This window comes from Lonchura striata, chromosome 8 (genome assembly GCF_050655825.1).
Source record: "Lonchura striata isolate lonStrDom1 chromosome 8, ASM5065582v1, whole genome shotgun sequence".
Taxonomy (NCBI): Eukaryota; Metazoa; Chordata; class Aves; order Passeriformes; family Estrildidae; genus Lonchura; species Lonchura striata.
In genome coordinates, this window is record NC_140710.1 from 1,393,051 (window position 1) to 1,409,559 (window position 16,509).

Sequence of the window (16,509 nt, forward strand, 5' to 3'; positions counted from 1 at the left end):
CTGGCACAGTGGGAGGTGTCCTTGCCACGGCAGGGGTGGCACTGGGTGATCTTTAAGATCTCTCCCAACCCAACCCAGCCTGTGGTTCTGCGATCTCTCCCTTTGCAGCTTTCCAAGAACTTGGTGCTTGTCCGGGAAGCTGCTCCTGCTCCAGATGTCCCGTGTCAGCCCCGAGACCTCCGGGCAGGATTTCTCCTGGTGGCTGCTGTGTCAAAGCTTTCTCAGCTGCTGCACCCAAACCCCTCCATCCTCCCACAGCCGCTGCCAGAGCTCTTTCCCAACCTGGCTGTGGGCTGGCACATTCCCACCGGCCCCACGGCTGCAGTCAGGACCCTTGGTGGTCCCTCACGGAGATTTGGCAGCGTGTGCTTTAAAGTTTGGCTTGTGCTGGTGTTTTCCTGCAGCTCCTGAGCTCCAGGAGCCGTTTCCACAGCACAAGGTGCAGAGCGGTGCCAGATCCATGCAGCTCCTGCAGAACCCCTGAGGGAAATGAGATATCACAGAATCCCCCTCTGGGAAATGAGATATCACAGAATCCTGGAGTGGTTTGGGCTGGAAGGGACCCCAGGGATGGTTTTGTTCCACCCCCCCATCTTGCTCCGAGTCCTGCCCAATCTGGAACACTTCAGGGCATATCAAAGCGTTTCTGCAGCAGAATAAAGAGGGTGATTTCTGCGCCCCCCGGCTGTGCTGGCTCCGGGAGGAAAACCTCCCAGGGCTTTGTTCTGTCCCCCCGGCCCGGCTCTACCCTGCCCTGCTGCCGCAGCCTGGTGAGAGGTGTGGGGGAAAGGGAGAAAAGCCCTTTTTGCATCAGGTGGAGGGGCGGCAGATGGCCGGACCGCAGCAAAACAGGTGGGAGCATTGTGCGGTGACCCTCCGAATTAAGTGCGCTTAATTTGCTGTATCTCTATTAGCAACTGCGGGCTCCGCCTGTGCCTCCGCAGCCCCATCTGTGCCGGCCCCAGAGCTAAATCTGTCTGGGAGGCAGCTGGGAAGCAGCTGAAGGCTCTTTTCCCCTCCCGGGGGCGGCGGGCAGCGCTCTGAACCCGCGCTGGCCCCGCGGCTCTCCCGCGCTCTCCCGTTCTCCCGTTTCCCGAGGATGCGGGATGCGGGCTGCGGGGTGCCGGGTGCGCGGCCCTGCCGCGGGGACAGCGCTGGCCGTGCCGGGGATGTGCCGTGGCCGCCGGCCCGGGCAGCCCGGGATGGAGCTGTTGTCCCTCCGTCAGCTCCCAGCTGGCAGCTGCTGCTGAACTTCCTTTCATCGCCTGCCAAAAGCGGCCGCGGTGTTTGTCTCCCCCCCTGCCCTTTAATGCCGACTTTCATCATTCTCTAGGCCGGGCCTGCCCTCCCCTCCTTCGGCGTGGCAGAGTCGGGGGTCGGGAGCCGTGTGGGGCTCAGGCTCCGCCGAGGGGCTCAGCTCTTCCCCCCACTCGGCAGAGCCTCACCCCGAATGTTCTCTGGGCTGCGGGGCTGAGCTGCCCGAGCTCGGAGGCGGCTTGGACAGCAATGGGTTAACCCCAGGGATGTGGGAGATGCCCACTGGAGCCCCCGGTGGGGGAGGACGTCTGGACCAGCTGCAGAGGCGCTTCCCGCACCTCAGAGCATCAGCTTGTTTAATTTCAGATTTTGGGAAGGAGACCAGCCGTCAAACAGCGGCAGTGAGAGGTGACAGAGCCCCATCCCTCCGGAGCCCCGGCAGCCGGCCAGGCCCTTCCCGGGGGTGCCTCGGGGTGGTCCCGGCCCTGAGCCCCTGGAACAGTGCCGGGATGCTGCTCCCGTTCCCTTGGCTCCTGCTGTCCCTCCTTGGGGTGCCCCCGATCCTCTCCCTCGTTTCCCTGCTTTGTCCTGTCCCAGGTGGGACCTTTGTCCAGCCCCTTGGCTGCTGTGGGAAATCTCGCTGTGCCCGTTTGCTGGGACACCCCTGGGCACCCCAGGCTGCTGTGCCAGGGCCACCGAGCGTTCCCAGTGCCTCTGGATCCGCTGGATGCAGAGCAAACGCCAGCTTGCACATTCCAGGGACGGCCTCTGCTCCGAGAGCCGCCGTGTCCCCAGTGCCACCAGTTCCGTGTCACCGAGCTGACCTGCGGTGCCCAGGCACATCCACCTTCCCAGAGCGGGGCATCCCGCCCCGGAGCCGTGCAGGAGCGGATCCCCGGGCTCTGGCAGCCAGGGAACCTCGGCTTGGCCTCCCCGTGGAGCAGGGCAGGAGCCTGGGAGTGCCCCAGGATCCACCCGCCCTGGCACCATCAGTGCCACATCCTCTCCAGCACCGGCAGCACAAGGACAAGAAGACATTTCCCCCGTTTTCCTGGGAGTCCCCCCACCCCTGCTGGAGCTCAAAGCGGGGTTCAGCTGCAGCCACCCCTGCTGCTGCTCGGGGTTTGGCTTTGGGCAGCCCGGGAGCTCACGGCACAGCGGGAAAGGAAGCCCGGGCCCGCCTGGCCTTGGCTCTGGAGCTGGGCACGGTGCCGGCAGCTTTCTCAACCACCCAGGTCATGGGAGTGCAGCCGAGAGCCCGGCTCGGTGGCACGGAGCAGGGCTGGCACCTCCCTGGCACGGAGCAGGGCTGGCACCTCCCCGGCACGGAGCAGGGCTGGCACTTCCCCAGCACGGAGCAGGGCTGGCACTTCCCCGGCACGGAGCAGGGCTGGCAGCTCCCCGGCACGGAGCAGGGCTGGCACTTCCCCGGCACGGAGCAGGGCTGGCACCTCCCCGGCACGGGCATTCTCCTCCTGCCTGGCCCCAGCCCCTTTGCGGGCTCCTGAGCGGGGCTCAGCTCCCGCAGAGGTGGGAGGGCAGGGGGCTGGGGCGCCGGGGATCTGGGATGTGTTTATCCCGCACTCAGCACATTCCTGCAGCCCGCCGTGGTGCTGGAAGGTCGCCGAGAGGGAGCCGGCTCTCCCTGGCTGCGGCAGGAGCTCTGCAAGCAGCGAGCACGAGTGGGAGCCTGGGAGTGCTCCAGTGGCTTTAAACTGAAGGAGAGGAGATGGAGATTGGAGATCAGGAGGAAATTCTTGGCCGGGAGGGTGGTGAGACCCTGGCAGCTGTGGCTGCTCCGTTCCTGGAAGTGCTCGAAGCCAGCTTGGACAGGGCTTGGAGCAGCCTGGGACAGGGGAAGGTGTCCCTGCCTGCTCCCCAAGGGAGTGGGACTGGAGGAGGTCTAAGGTCCCTTTCAGCCCAAACCACCCCAGGATTCTGTGATTTCATGGCTCACCCATGTCCCACCACCCTGGGTAAATATCTGAAATGTCTTTTCCTTCTGCTGAAGGAGACTTCCTGCTGGAATATCTTTTCCTTCCCCAGCCCAGCAAGTCCCTGCTCAGCTCCTCGTGCCTGTGGGTTCAGGGCAGCAGAAGGCTGTGCTGCTCCTGGCAGGGACGTTCCCTCTGCCCTGCATGCACCCTCCACCCCTTCTCCCTGCAGAATCAGGCGTTTTTCCCAGCCTGGCCATGCCGGGCACGCGTGGCAGCCCGGGTGGGAACCACCCGGCCGGGCAGCGCCGGGCGAAGTCCAGCCCGGGGACAGAGAGAGCCGCGCTGAAGTGAAAACAAACTTTTTCCATTTCTTGGCAGCGTGGGGCCATAAAGCAGCGCACCAGTGGCGCTTCCACGTGGGAACACTGTCCTGCGCCACAGGGAATCATTTTCCTGTGCCGTGCTGCCAACACCCCCCGGCCCGGTGCTGCCTCCCGCAGGGAATTCCCTGTTCCCGGGCGCTTGGCTTTCCCCGGGCCCGCAGGAGAGCTCCGGTGTGAGCACTGGGAGGGCCGGACCCTCCCCAAACCAGCCCCCAGGCGTGCCCGTGGGATCCGGGAACGGGGGTGGTTCAGCCTCCAGCCACAGCGACCTTCACTGATGCTCCTGCGGGCAGCGGGGAGCTCGGGGCAGGGATGTTAAATCATTCATCTGGATTCATTTTGTCTCCTATAAATGCGTGGAGTGGGAAGAGTGATTGGAAAGCAAAGAGGAAGGAGCGTGGAGTGAAGACCAGGGTTTGGTGGCCGTTGCAGTAGAGATAATGAAACCGAGGTGTTTATTTGGGAGCAGATTTAAATATATAAATTAAAATAAATAATATAAAATGTATATAATGCCTATGAAGCCCTATTTCAGAGCTGTCTCCAGCTCTGGGGTCCAACATCAGCAGGACTTGGAGCTGCTGGAGAGAGCCCAGAGGAACCCCTGGGACTGCTGCAGGGCTGGAGCCCCTCTGGAGCCAGGCTGGGAGAGCTGGGGGGGCTCCCTGGAGAGGAGAAGGATCCAGGGAGAGCTCAGAGCCCCTGGGAATGTTCCCCTGGAGAGGAGAAGGATCCAGGGAGAGCTCAGAGCCTCTGGGAATGTTCCCCTGGAGAGGAGAAGGATCCAGGGAGAGCTCAGAGCCCCTGGGAATGTTCCCCTGGAGAGGAGAAGGATCCAGGGAGAGCTCAGAGCCCCTGGGAATGTTCCCCTGGAGAGGAGAAGGATCCAGGGAGAGCTCAGAGCCCCTGGGAATGTTCCCCTGGAGAGGAGAAGGATCCAGGGAGAGCTCAGAGCCCCTGGGAATGTTCCCCTGGAGAGGAGAAGGATCCAGGGAGAGCTCAGAGCCCCTGGGAATGTTCCCCTGGAGAGGAGAAGGATCCAGGGAGAGCTCAGAGCCCCTGGGAATGTTCCCCTGGAGAGGAGAAGGATCCAGGGAGAGCTCAGAGCCCCTGGGAATGTTCCCCTGGAGAGGAGAAGGATCCAGGGAGAGCTCAGAGCCCCTGGGAATGTTCCCCTGGAGAGGAGAAGGATCCAGGGAGAGCTCAGAGCCCCTGGCAGGGCCTGGAGGGGCTCCAGGAGAGCTGGAGAGGGGCTGGGGACAAGGCAGGGAGGGACAGGACACAGGGAATGGCTTCACTGACAGAGGGCAGGGATGGATGGGACATTGGGAATTGGGAATTGTTCCTTGGGATGGAATTCCCAGAGCAGCTGTGGCTGCCCCTGGATCCCTGGCAGTGCCCAAGGATGAGGTTTGGAGCAGCCTTGCCTGGGTTCAGTCCCTGCTCAGAGGCAGGAACAGGACAGGACAGGGAAGGGAAGGGAAGGGAAGGGAAGGGAAGGGAAGGGAAGGGAAGGGAAGGGAAGGGAAGGGAAGGGAAGGGAAGGGAAGGGAAGGGAAGGGAAGGGAAGGGAAGGGAAGGGAAGGGAAGGGAAGGGAAGGGAAGGGAAGGGAAGGGAAGGGAAGGGAAGGGAAGGGAAGGGAAGGGAAGGGAAGGGAAGGGAAGGGAAGGGAAGGGCTCAGGACGGGCCGCCGTCGCTCTGGTGCTCTCTGGCGGCCGCAGCGGGGCCGGCACCGGGAGCCCGGCAGGAAAAACGCGTTTGGTTTTGAATTTCAGCGTGGTTTTGCAGCGAGGAAAAAGAGAACGGTGAGCCCAGCCTCTAGCCACGGGATCCTGACGTGGGGTTGGGCTCTGTCTGTGCTGAACCCCCCGCTCCGCTGTGGGGCCGCAGGCTGGGAGCCACCAACATCCCAGGGAGCCACTTGGGCTGCAAAACCAGGGGGAAAAGGCTGAGAAAACATCCCGTGGAGAGGATGGAGCTCAGGACAGCCCATCCTGATGGCATCTCCACACCAAACCTGTCCAGTGATGCAGAGAGCGAGGGAGCCCTGGGGGCATGTGGGGGTTGTGCCCCAGGCCCAGAAGCTCTTTAGCAGGAATTAGAGGTGACGAAACAAGCAGAAAAAATGCAGCAGCACAGGGAGCTGCTTCCTGCCTGTTCTCATGGAGCAGCAATGTCCCGTGGGGCAGAGCAGGGCTGGGGGCTCCCTGGGTGTCACCGTGGCACTGTGACACTGCTTTCCACCTGCCACGGGGGGATGAGGAGCTGGTGGTTGAGGAGCTGCCCCACATTCTGAAGCAGCACCTGTCAGGCCAATGCTTTAACATGAGCCTGTAACAAGGGTGACTTATTTTTCTTGAGAAAACACACAAGTTTTTTCCCCCTATATGCAGAATTTTCTAATTAGAATTAAGATTATTTGGAACAAGATGATTTTTATGGTCCCTTCCAGCCCAAACCATTCTGTTATCCGATGACCTTGACCACAAACTTGTGCCATGGGCAGGTTGGGATGCCTGCAATGCCACCAGCCTGGGGACTGCCCTCCCTGCGGTGCCTTATCAGAGCTGCCAGCCCTGCAGCTCCCCGCTCCTTTGTGTCCTTATCCGAGGGAGCAGCGCTGGGACACTCCATGAGCCACACAGGGCAGAGGCCGAAGCCCTCAGGGTGAATCCTCAGCGTGGGGAGGGCTTGGGGATCCCGCTGCAGGTCCTGCAGGCTGAGCATCTTTCCTGTGTCCGCTGCGCCTGCAGCCCAGGCGGGATGGGGGGATCCGGGTGGGATCCAGGCCAAGGCTCGCTTGCTGGGCAGGAACTCTCCCAAACACAATCCCGAGCTTTCGCAGCTCCTCCTCAGGCGTTTCGGTGCCTTAGGGACCGTGTGTGCTGCGGGGCCAGCCCCGGATGCTCAGCCTGTGAGCTGCCGCCCCGAGCTCCATCCCCCCGCAACATCCAAGGAAAAGGGTGCTCCGGGTGCTCTCTGCTCCTCAATATTCCGGAGCCGAGGGAGCGCCCCGAGCTCCATCCCCCCGCAACATCCAAGGAAAAGGGTGCTCCGGGTGCTCTCTGCTCCTCAGTATTCCGGAGCCGAGGGAGCGCCCCGAGCTCCATCCCCCCGCAACATCCAAGGAAAAGGGTGCTCCGGGTGCTCTCTGCTCCTCAGTATTCCGGAGCCGAGGGAGCGCCCCGAGCTCCATCCCCCCGCAACATCCAAGGAAAAGGGTGCTCCGGGTGCTCTCTGCTCCTCAGTATTCCGGAGCCGAGGGAGCGCCCCGAGCTCCATCCCCCCGCAACATCCAAGGAAAAGGGTGCTCCGGGTGCTCTCTGCTCCTCAGTATTCCGGAGCCGAGGGAGCGCCCCGAGCCCGCTCTGCACCCCAAGGATGCACAGAGAGCCTGCCCGGGGTGCGCTGCACCCACGGGATTTGGGGTGCGCTGGCAGGGCAGGGCTGGAGCAGTGGGGATCCTCCCAAGCTGCCAGCCGAGCCGAGCGTGCCGCGGCAGCCGCGGGGCTTGCTCGGGACGTGCAGCCCACGCCGCTCGTTAGCAGAGCTGGCTGCCTTAATCAGCCTAATGAGGGGGTGCCTCGGCGAGCAGCAGCGGAGGAGCTCCGTGACCTCCTTTCGGCGCCTGTGATCCGCCCGCTCCCGCATCTCCTCACCCGGGCCAGGCACGCGTGGTCCGAGGGCTCCGGGGCCGCACGTGGGCTCAGCCGGTGCCCGGCTCAGCTCCTGGGAGCTGCGGCCTGGGAGAACCAGCCTGGGAACAGCACCTGGGAACAGCACCTGGGAATAGAACCTGGGAATACCGGCCTGGGAATACCGGCCTGGGAATACCGGCCTGGGAACAGCACCTGGGAATAGCAATTGGGAATAGCAACTGGGAATACCGGCCTGGGAGAACCAGCCTGGGAATAGCACCTGGGAACAGCACCTGGGAATAGCAGCCTGGGAATACCGGCCTGGGAGAACCAGCCTGGGATCAGCACCTGGGAACAGCATCTGGGAATAGAACTTGGGAATACCGGCCTGGGAATAGCAGCCTGGGAACAGCACCTGGGAACAGCACCTGGGAATAGAACCTGGGAATACCGGCCTGGGAATAGCAGCCTGGGAATAGCAGCCTGGGAATAGCAATTGGGAATAGCAACTGGGAATAGCAGCCTGGGAACAGCACCTGGGAATAGCAGCCTGGGAATACCGGCCTGGGAATAGCAGCCTGGGAATAGCACCTGGGAATAGCAATTGGGAATAGCAACTGGGAATACTGGCCTGGGAGAACCAGCCTGGGAATAGCACCTGGGAATAGCAGCCTGGGAATAGAACTTGGGAATACCGGCCTGGGAATAGCAGCCTGGGAACAGCACCTGGGAATAGAACTTGGGAATACCGGCCTGGGAATACCGGCCTGGGAATAGCACCTGGGAACAGCACCTGGGAATAGCAGCCTGGGAATACTGGCCTGGGAATACCGGCCTGGGAGAACCAGCCTGGGAATAGCAGCCTGGGAATAGCACCTGGGAATAGCAATTGGGTATAGCAATTGGGAATAGCAACTGGGAATACCAGCCTGGGAGAACCAGCCTGGGAATAGCACCTGGGAATACCGGCCTGGGAATAGCAGCCTGGGAATACCGGCCTGGGAGAACCAGTTTGGGAATAGCACCTGGGAATAGCAGCCTGGGAATAGCACCTGGGAATAGCACTTGGGAATAGCAACTGGGAATAGCACCTGGGAATAGCATTTGGGAATAGCATTTGGGAATAGCAGACTGGGAATACCAGCCTGGAAGCACCAGCCTGGGAATAGCAGCCTGGGAATAGCACCTGGGAATAGCAGTTTCTGCACTGGAGCTGCTGCTCCTGCGCGTCCTGCTCTGCCCAGAACCCCGCCGAGATGCCGGAGTTTGTGCCAAGCCCGTTTCAGCCAAGCCCAGCAGGGAAAAGGGGCGCTGAGCTGAGCATGGGGAGCTGATGATGGGGTCAGTCGTGTGCTGCACACCCCTCAAGGGTTTCTCCCCTCTTCCCCAGGCTCCTGCAGGGCTGGCTCCTCCAGAACCCACCCAGGCAGGAGGATCAGGCTGGACGAGGAGGGCTGGGGGCCCTGCCCCATGTGCAAACAGCAGTGCCTGGGTGTTCCCAGCTGGCACGGAGGGCTTGGCTCAGGTCGGGTTTGTGCCAAATGCAGCTGCAGGGACAAGAAAAACCAAGCACCGGAGCTGGATGGTGTTTGGGACACGTCTCTCCTGTGAGCATTTGGGTGCCAGAGGGCCTGGCATGGGTGGTGCTGATCCCTGCTCCAGGAGGCTCCGGGTGCAGCGAAGAGCTCGGCCAAGCTCCTGCTCCTCGCTCTCCTGCAGCTGCCAGGTGGGAAAGTGCATCTTCCTGAACTCAGCCCTGCCTTGGCCGTGCCCCAGAATCAACCTACACTCGTTCCTGCCCTGCGTTGTGCTCCATAAAACAAAAGGACCTTTTTTATTGGTGTGGCAGATGAAGTCTGTGCTCCACGCAGCCGCTGGAGGGGCAGGCTGAGCGTGGTGAGGGTGAGCAGGCAGGGTTGCTGGAATTCTAGATGCTGAAAATCTTAAACTTTCTGTGCTGAAGGGCACAGAACCACAAAAAAAAAATACTATATTTGACCCAAAGCTGTGAAAAAAGCTTCCAAAATTAATTGATAACACTGGGATTACCAATGTGTAGTTTGATTAGAAGTGTGCAATATCACTAAGTAGAAGACTTAGAGTTTAAAGTTTTATAATATAACAATATATGTGGAGCAAGATACAAGTTTTGGAACGGTAGCTAGTTTTTCAATTTCTTCTTTGTAAGTTTAAACAGTATTTTGTAACTGGACAGAAAAGTCCACATTGTGAACTTGGAGTGATTAGTTATTGAGTTAAAAGGGTGAGCGGGCAGGCTGAGGATGATGAGGGTGAGCGGGCAGGCTGAGGATGATGAGGGTGAGCGGGCAGGCTGAGGATGATGATGGGTGAGCGGGCAGGCTGAGGATGATGAGGGTGAGCGGGCAGGCTGAGGATGGTGAGGGTGAGCGGGCAGGCTGAGGATGATGAAGGTGAGCGGGCAGGCTGAGGATGGTGAGGGTGAGCAGGCAGGCAGGCTGAGGATGATGAAGGTGAGCGGGCAGGCAGGCTGAGGATGATGAAGGTGAGCGGGCAGGCAGGCTGAGGATGATGAAGGTGAGCGGGCAGGCTGAGGATGGTGAGGGTGAGCGGGCAGGCTGAGGATGGTGAGGGTGAGCAGGCAGGCAGGCTGAGGATGATGAGGGTGAGCGGGCAGGCTGAGGATGGTGAGGGTGAGCGGGCAGGCTGAGGATGGTGAGGGTGAGCAGGCAGGCAGGCTGAGGATGATGAGGGTGAGCGGGCAGGCTGAGGATGATGAAGGTGAGCGGGCAGGCTGAGGATGGTGAGGGTGAGCGGGCAGGCAGGCTGAGGATGGTGAGGGTGAGCGGGCAGGCTGAGGATGATGAAGGTGAGCGGGCAGGCTGAGGATGGTGAGGGTGAGCGGGCAGGCTGATGAAGCGGGCACGCCGGGCAGGGTTGGTGTGGGGTGACTCAGGGCGCTCTCCCGCTCCAGCTCCGCAGCGATTCCCGCGGATCCGGCGGAGCTGCCGGCTCAGCAGCCCAGCCCAGCTCCCTGGCCGCCCTCCAGAGCCCGGGGCCGCCCCGCTGGAGCCGGGTGCCCCGACAGGACGGGCTGGTTCTCGGCAGGCAGAGAAGGAGCTGCGCTCGGCGCTGGCAGGGCTCCATCCCCGCCACCGCTTCCCCAGGGGACCGTGACTGGGTGAGGGTCTCCTGCACGCTCTTGGTGGCACGTTGGCACTTGTGCCCCTGAGGTTTTCAGTGCACAAGGACAGTGGCATCCCAGATTTTGGCTGGCTGGCTGTTCAGGAGACAGGGCAGTGAGCCAGCCCGCTGCAAGGTGGGCAGTTGCAGGTCCTGGAGCTCCAGGCACATCCCAAGAGTGTCCCCATCACTGCTGGCACCTCCATACCCCTCTCAGCAGCAGGGCCTGTGGCTGTGGGTCAGGGCAGCAGGAGGCTGAGCTGCTGGGGACGGCAGTGGGGCAGGAGTGGGGGAAGCACAGCTCCCGAGGCGCTGCCCCACGCTCCGTGGTTTGACGTGTTCCCCTTCCCACGGGGCTGCCACGCCAGCACAGCCAGCCTGAAATCAAGTGGCACGGGGGGAAAACCACAGCAGCTTGGCTTCTGCCAGGCTTTTGCCAGGCAGAGCAGGCCCTGCTGCAGCTGCTGTGCATGGCTGTGTGGCAGTGCCAGCGTGGCAGGTGGCAGCAGGCACAGAGCCCGGGCAGTGCAGCAGGGGCAGCTGGAGTGGGCAGGGAGGAGCAGATTTCTGCTCACACAGTTACCAGCCTGCCCTGCTGGAGATGCCCGTGGCAGCAGGGGCAGCTGGAGTGGGCAGGGAGGAGCAGATTTCTGCTCACACAGTTACCAGCCTGCCCTGCTGGAGATGCCCATGGCAGCAGGGGCAGCTGGAGTGGGCAGGGAGGAGCAGATTTCTGCTCACACAGTTACCAGCCTGCCCTGCTGGAGATGCCCGTGGCAGCAGGGGCAGCTGGAGCTGGCACGGAGGAGCAAATTTCTGCTCACACAGTTACCAGCCTGCCCAGCGGGTTCCACTTGGGCACGTCCCAGCCCTCTCAGCACTGCTGCTCTCAGCCCTTGGCTGTTTCATGGAGACACCTCCTGATTTTTCCTCCTAATTTCCCCCAGTAATGACCCTGGGAAGAGCTGCTGTGGGTGCTGGGGGTGGCAGCCAGAGAGGCTCGGGCAGGAGGGTTTGGTGCCCAGCAGGAGCTGAGCCCAGCAGTGATGGGTGCTGGGATGTGGAGGCTCCCCTTGGTCGCACAGCGCTGTGATCCCGGTGTGCCTGAGCTCTCCTGAGCTTCCTAGGAAGAGAAACATAATTTTCTGCTCTTCTCCATCTTTTTAGATTAGGGAAGCAAAGCCTCTCTCCTCCAGGGCAGTTTCCAAAGGAGGTGTTTGACCACTGCAGCCAAGGAGGTTCCTGTGAGCTCATCCCTGGAAGCGTTCAAGGCCAGGTTGGGGCATTGTGGTCTCGTGGAAGGTGTCCTTGCCCAGGGCAGGGGGTGGAATGAAATGAGATTTTTGGCCTTTCCAACCCAACAGGAAGCTGTGATTCCATGATTCCATCCCCCAGCCCCTCCTGGCACCACCATTCCACAGCTTGGAGAGGCAGGGAAGGGGTGGCTGGAGCACAGCTCAGAGGAATCAGCCCAGCTCACAGAAATAGCAGCGACAGGAGGAGTGTTTGGTGTACCCGACCTTCTGCTTCGTACAGCTCCAGAGCTGCTTTTCCAAACTAAAAATACCTCTTACCTTGGCTGCTCCAAGGAAGAACACTTGCTCGGCAGGTTGTTTAGGATTCAGGGGAAGAAAGTTCAGGCAGAGCTCAATTAGTCTGCCTTGATTTACAAGCCAAGTTCTGTGTCTGCATGATTTGCTTTGCTTGTCTGTGCACATTTTAAAGCACAGAGCAATGCTGTGGGAGGGCATTTTTCACTGCACGTACTTAGGGTAGAAATTCTGCTGTTATTCACATGTTTACAGCCCTCCTCATAATGAAACTGCTGCGTTTTCTGCCATATTAAAAAAAAAAAAAAAAAAAAAAAAGAAGAAGCAGCAACTAGTGATGTGCTGAAATGAGCAGAATATGTGGGAGGATAAAGAGGTGCGTTGCAGATTGTGGATCTCCTCGTGAGCTCTGCCTTCTCCTGCTCATTCCTGCTGTCCAGCTGGGCAGTGCTGGTTAATTCTGGCAGCTCTTCTCAGAAGGGATCCACGTGTGGATGCAAGCTGAGAAGTTGCTACATTTCTCTGTGATGCATGTGAAACATTTCATGCTCAGAAGTCGTGGCTATACTCGACTTTATTTGGAAGCAATCCCTTTATTTCCTGTGGCCTGGAATCACAGAACCATTAAAGCTGGAAAAGACATCCAAGACCACGGAGTCCAACCTAAGGGAAGCTTCCTGTCAAAAAAATCTCCAAGCAACATCCTCCTTGTCCACACATTGCCTATGCTGACAGCGAAATTACTGAACACAGATCCAAAGAGTACAAAATCAGGAAAACCGTGGTTTTGGGATGGAGCAAGGACCTGGCTGAATACTTTTCCCCCTGCTGTGAACTTGCTGCATTTCCTATTCCTGCTTATTAAGCAGGCAGCTGACAGCTGCTGGCAAAGCTTGGGAATAGCAGAGGAGCGTGGCGTGTCCAAAGGCTCTCCAGGCCTCTTTTGGGCAGCAGCTCGGGAGCAGCTCCTTAGGTGGGATATCCATGGGCCACGGAGCTCTGCGTGTCCCAGCCAGAAATAGCACTGGGAATCTGGGAATCTGCTCCTCTGGCCACTGGGAACACCGGTTTGCTCGGTGGGAAAGGAGAACACACGCGTCTGTCGTGCAGGAAGACCCAGCCCAGCTTTTGGTGGCAGCTCCTGGAGGATCTCGGGGTGTTTTTAAAGTTTTTTAATCACTCCCTCACTGTCTGAGTGCTGCCACTCATCCTCGCCTCAGCTGGCTGCAGATCTGTGCCCTGATCCAGTGTGGGCTGGGATTCCTGCAAGGCTGTGCCTGTGCCCTGGGGAAAACTCATCCGTTTCAATGTGCAGTTAATGGGTTGTTTTTCAAATTTGGCCTAAACACAGGTGGCTTCTGTCCTGTCCTGGTCCTTCACATGAGCAACGAGTCTTGTGTGGGTGCAGCTCTAGGATCTTCTTGGTGTAAAGGCTTCCTTTTAGTTTAAATATTTTAAACACCCTTTTTTTAATGTTAGGAATGATAATATTGTCTTGAGGCTGGAAGTGCCTGAAAACTGTGAATTATACTCATGCACAACGTTGTCTTTTGGACTTTTGACCCATGTGGCTGATTGTGGGGCTGATTAATGCAAACAGCAGCGTGCAAGCACAGCGTGTGACATCCCAGAGCAGAGCTGGAGCTTCCTGCAGGCTGCAATTCCCGCTTCCTGCTGCCCAGAATGCACGACTCCGCTGATTGTGTACACGTGGTGATCCATCTCCCTCTGTGTATTAAACACTTCCAGTCTGTTTTCATCAGAGCGTGCAATGGTTTGGGTTGGAAAGGACCATCTGGATCAGGGACACCTTCCACTCTCCCAAGCTGCTCCCACCCAGCCTTGGAGATTCCAGGGATCCAGGGGCAGCCACAGCTCCTCTGGGCACCTGTGCCAGGGCCTGCCTGCCCTCCCAGCCAGGAATTCCTGCCCAATATCCCACCTGCCAGTGGGAAGCCATTCCCTGTGTCCCGTGTTCGGTGTGTGTTTAATCCAAAGTGCCGCCCCAAGCCTTGTGTCGCTGGAAAATTGTGGAATTCTGAGCAAACAGCGCAGGGGAGCCGGACATGCGGAGCCCCTTGGGAAGCAGCAAAAGGCAGATGCTCTGCCTTCCCTCAGAGCTGCAAATCCCAGCCCTCAGAGCCCATTTCTGTGGGTAAACCCCCTCCCATAAAGCTGCCAGTGCCATCTGGCAAAAGCGGGATCCAAGTGGGAATGGTTCGTGTTTCGTCCATTGTGGGAATCCAGGGATCCCCCTGGCTGCCCTGGGACCCTGGCAGGGGTCAGGAACCCCCTGGACAGAGCCCCAGAGACACTGGCTGTGATCTCTGGCCATGGAAAAGTTTTCAATCTTACAGGATCAATTACAAGCTCTTAGTGTTTGATATCAGTAATAATTAAGTGTGGCACAGGTGCAAAAGTAAAATTTTAGGATTCTAGATGAGGGGTCCAAAGGGGACAAGATGGAGGAAATTGGGTGTGCCTTGTCCTTTTTCTCCTTCTTCATGCCCTCCATGTCTCACTGTGGTGTTGGCATTTTTCTGTTGGTTCAGGCTGGGGACACACTGTCCAACGTGGGTGACAGATATTGGCATGTTCTTGTAAATGCAGCCCAGGGAGTTTCTGGTATTGAATGTTTGTCACATCCCACTGAGGGCAGAGCCCCACACGCTGCCCTGCAGGACAGAGCTGGGCAGGGCAGCAGAACATGTGAGAGATAAACAGAATAAACAACCTGGAAACCAGCACAGACCAATTATGGCTTCTGCTTTGGCAACAAAGCAAAAAAACCAGAGACTTTTTACAATCTTGGGATCATCAATACCTCAGTCCATAAAATACGTGTGTGGCACAACGCGCCTCGGAGCGCTGACGGGGCGTCCACGATTTTCCTGGGAATGTCCTTTTAATTAGGTGCTGCTTGGTGCCATTTGATTCATCCCTAAAAGGCTTTGAGAGGACGTGTTCAGTTCTGAGGGTGTCATTTATGGTGATTATTCATATCCCAGGAAGGGTGGGGAGCTGCTTCAATCCCCCTCAGAGTTGCTGCAGGAGGGGTTTCCTCAAAAACCTCCCCAGAAGTGAGCACAGGGACCTGTGGGACTGCAGGGAAATAGAATATAAAATCTATAACGAAAGAAATACATATAATATAATATATATAATATATAATATGTAATATATATAGTATATAACATATAATATATAATAGATAATATATAATATATAAGATATAAATATATAATATATACTCTATAAGATATACTATATAATATAAAATATACAATACATATAATATACAATACATAATACACAATATGTAATATATACTATATAATATATAATATATAGTGTATAATAATATATAATATATAATATATAATATATAATATATAATATATAATATATAATATATAATATATAATATATAATATATAATACATAATATATAACATATAATATATAATAAATATATAATATATAACGAAGAACAGTCCATGAACCCAAAAATTTTTCACTTATTTGAAGAAACTAAACTACGTAGTTTTCCAAACCGGTTTTGAATTGATGAGCAATACGCACTCAAGGACTGAAGAAATGTAATTAAATTAATTTTTAAAGCAATTATTTCAAGCTTCTGGGAGCGAGCAAAGGAAATGTTGGAAATAACATCCTTGCTGAGCGCAAAGTTTATTTTGTAACAGGTGCCAAAATGTTCTGATGACTTAGAGATATAAACTGTGAGCAGTCAAATTGTGTTTTGAAGGACATGTCAATCTGTTATGTTTTTTATTTATATAAATAAATGAGGCGGTGTCATTATTATGTTTATTATGTTTTTTATATGTATATAATGTTTTATATCTATCTCTTGATATAATGCCTTTTGGTTATAATCTGACACTAGTGCATATATAATATATCAATATTATAATAGCGGTATGTTGATGCATAATTACATCAATACGTTATGATTAATATACAGCATTTATGTTAACATTATGTGTGTATTTATGTTAACATTAGGTGTGCTTTGCACGTTATGTAGAATGCACGATGCATTGTTATTACATATTATACATCATCATAGATATTAATATATCATACATTACATATTATTATAGATAGAAATATTCAGTATTTATCTATACTGTATGTTAGTAATATGCTGATACGTATTAATACCTCAAACATCTGCCACCTCCACTTAATTAGACGAGCAGAAATGCCGAAGAAATCGGAAAAAAAACTTTCAGATCAAAGCCTGGAAATCAACTTTATTTTTTTTTTTAAATTTAGGTTTTATTTCTGAGGTGAGCCCACACGCGGGAGGTACCACCGGCGAGCGAAGCGCGGGGGTCGACGGAGGAGGCGGGGGGGGCGCGGTGCGGGGCTCCGCCCCGCCCCGCGTCCCCCCCCGCCTCCCCCGTCGACCTGTTCCCCCCCGTTCTCCCCGATGGTACAGCCCACGGCGGGAAACTCCGCGCCCGCCTCACACAATGCGCGCCTGCAGTTCGCGGCGCGGCCGCTGGCGGCGCTGCAGCGCCCTCTCCACCGTTGCGTGGGGGGGTGCCCGGATGT

The 16,509-nt window shown here is 56.7% G+C and overlaps 1 long non-coding RNA gene across 1 annotated transcript; it reads right to left on the bottom strand.

Annotated features, from left to right (window-relative positions):
• Positions 1-12,486: 12,486 nt before the first annotated feature.
• On the bottom strand, positions 12,487-16,295 carry LOC146766720 (uncharacterized). Its single transcript, XR_014956991.1, has 2 exons — positions 16,114-16,295; positions 12,487-15,030 (listed from the first exon to the last, which is right to left on the bottom strand). It is a non-coding gene; the product is annotated as an uncharacterized LOC146766720 (long non-coding RNA).
• Between the last annotated feature and the right edge of the window lie 214 nt (positions 16,296-16,509).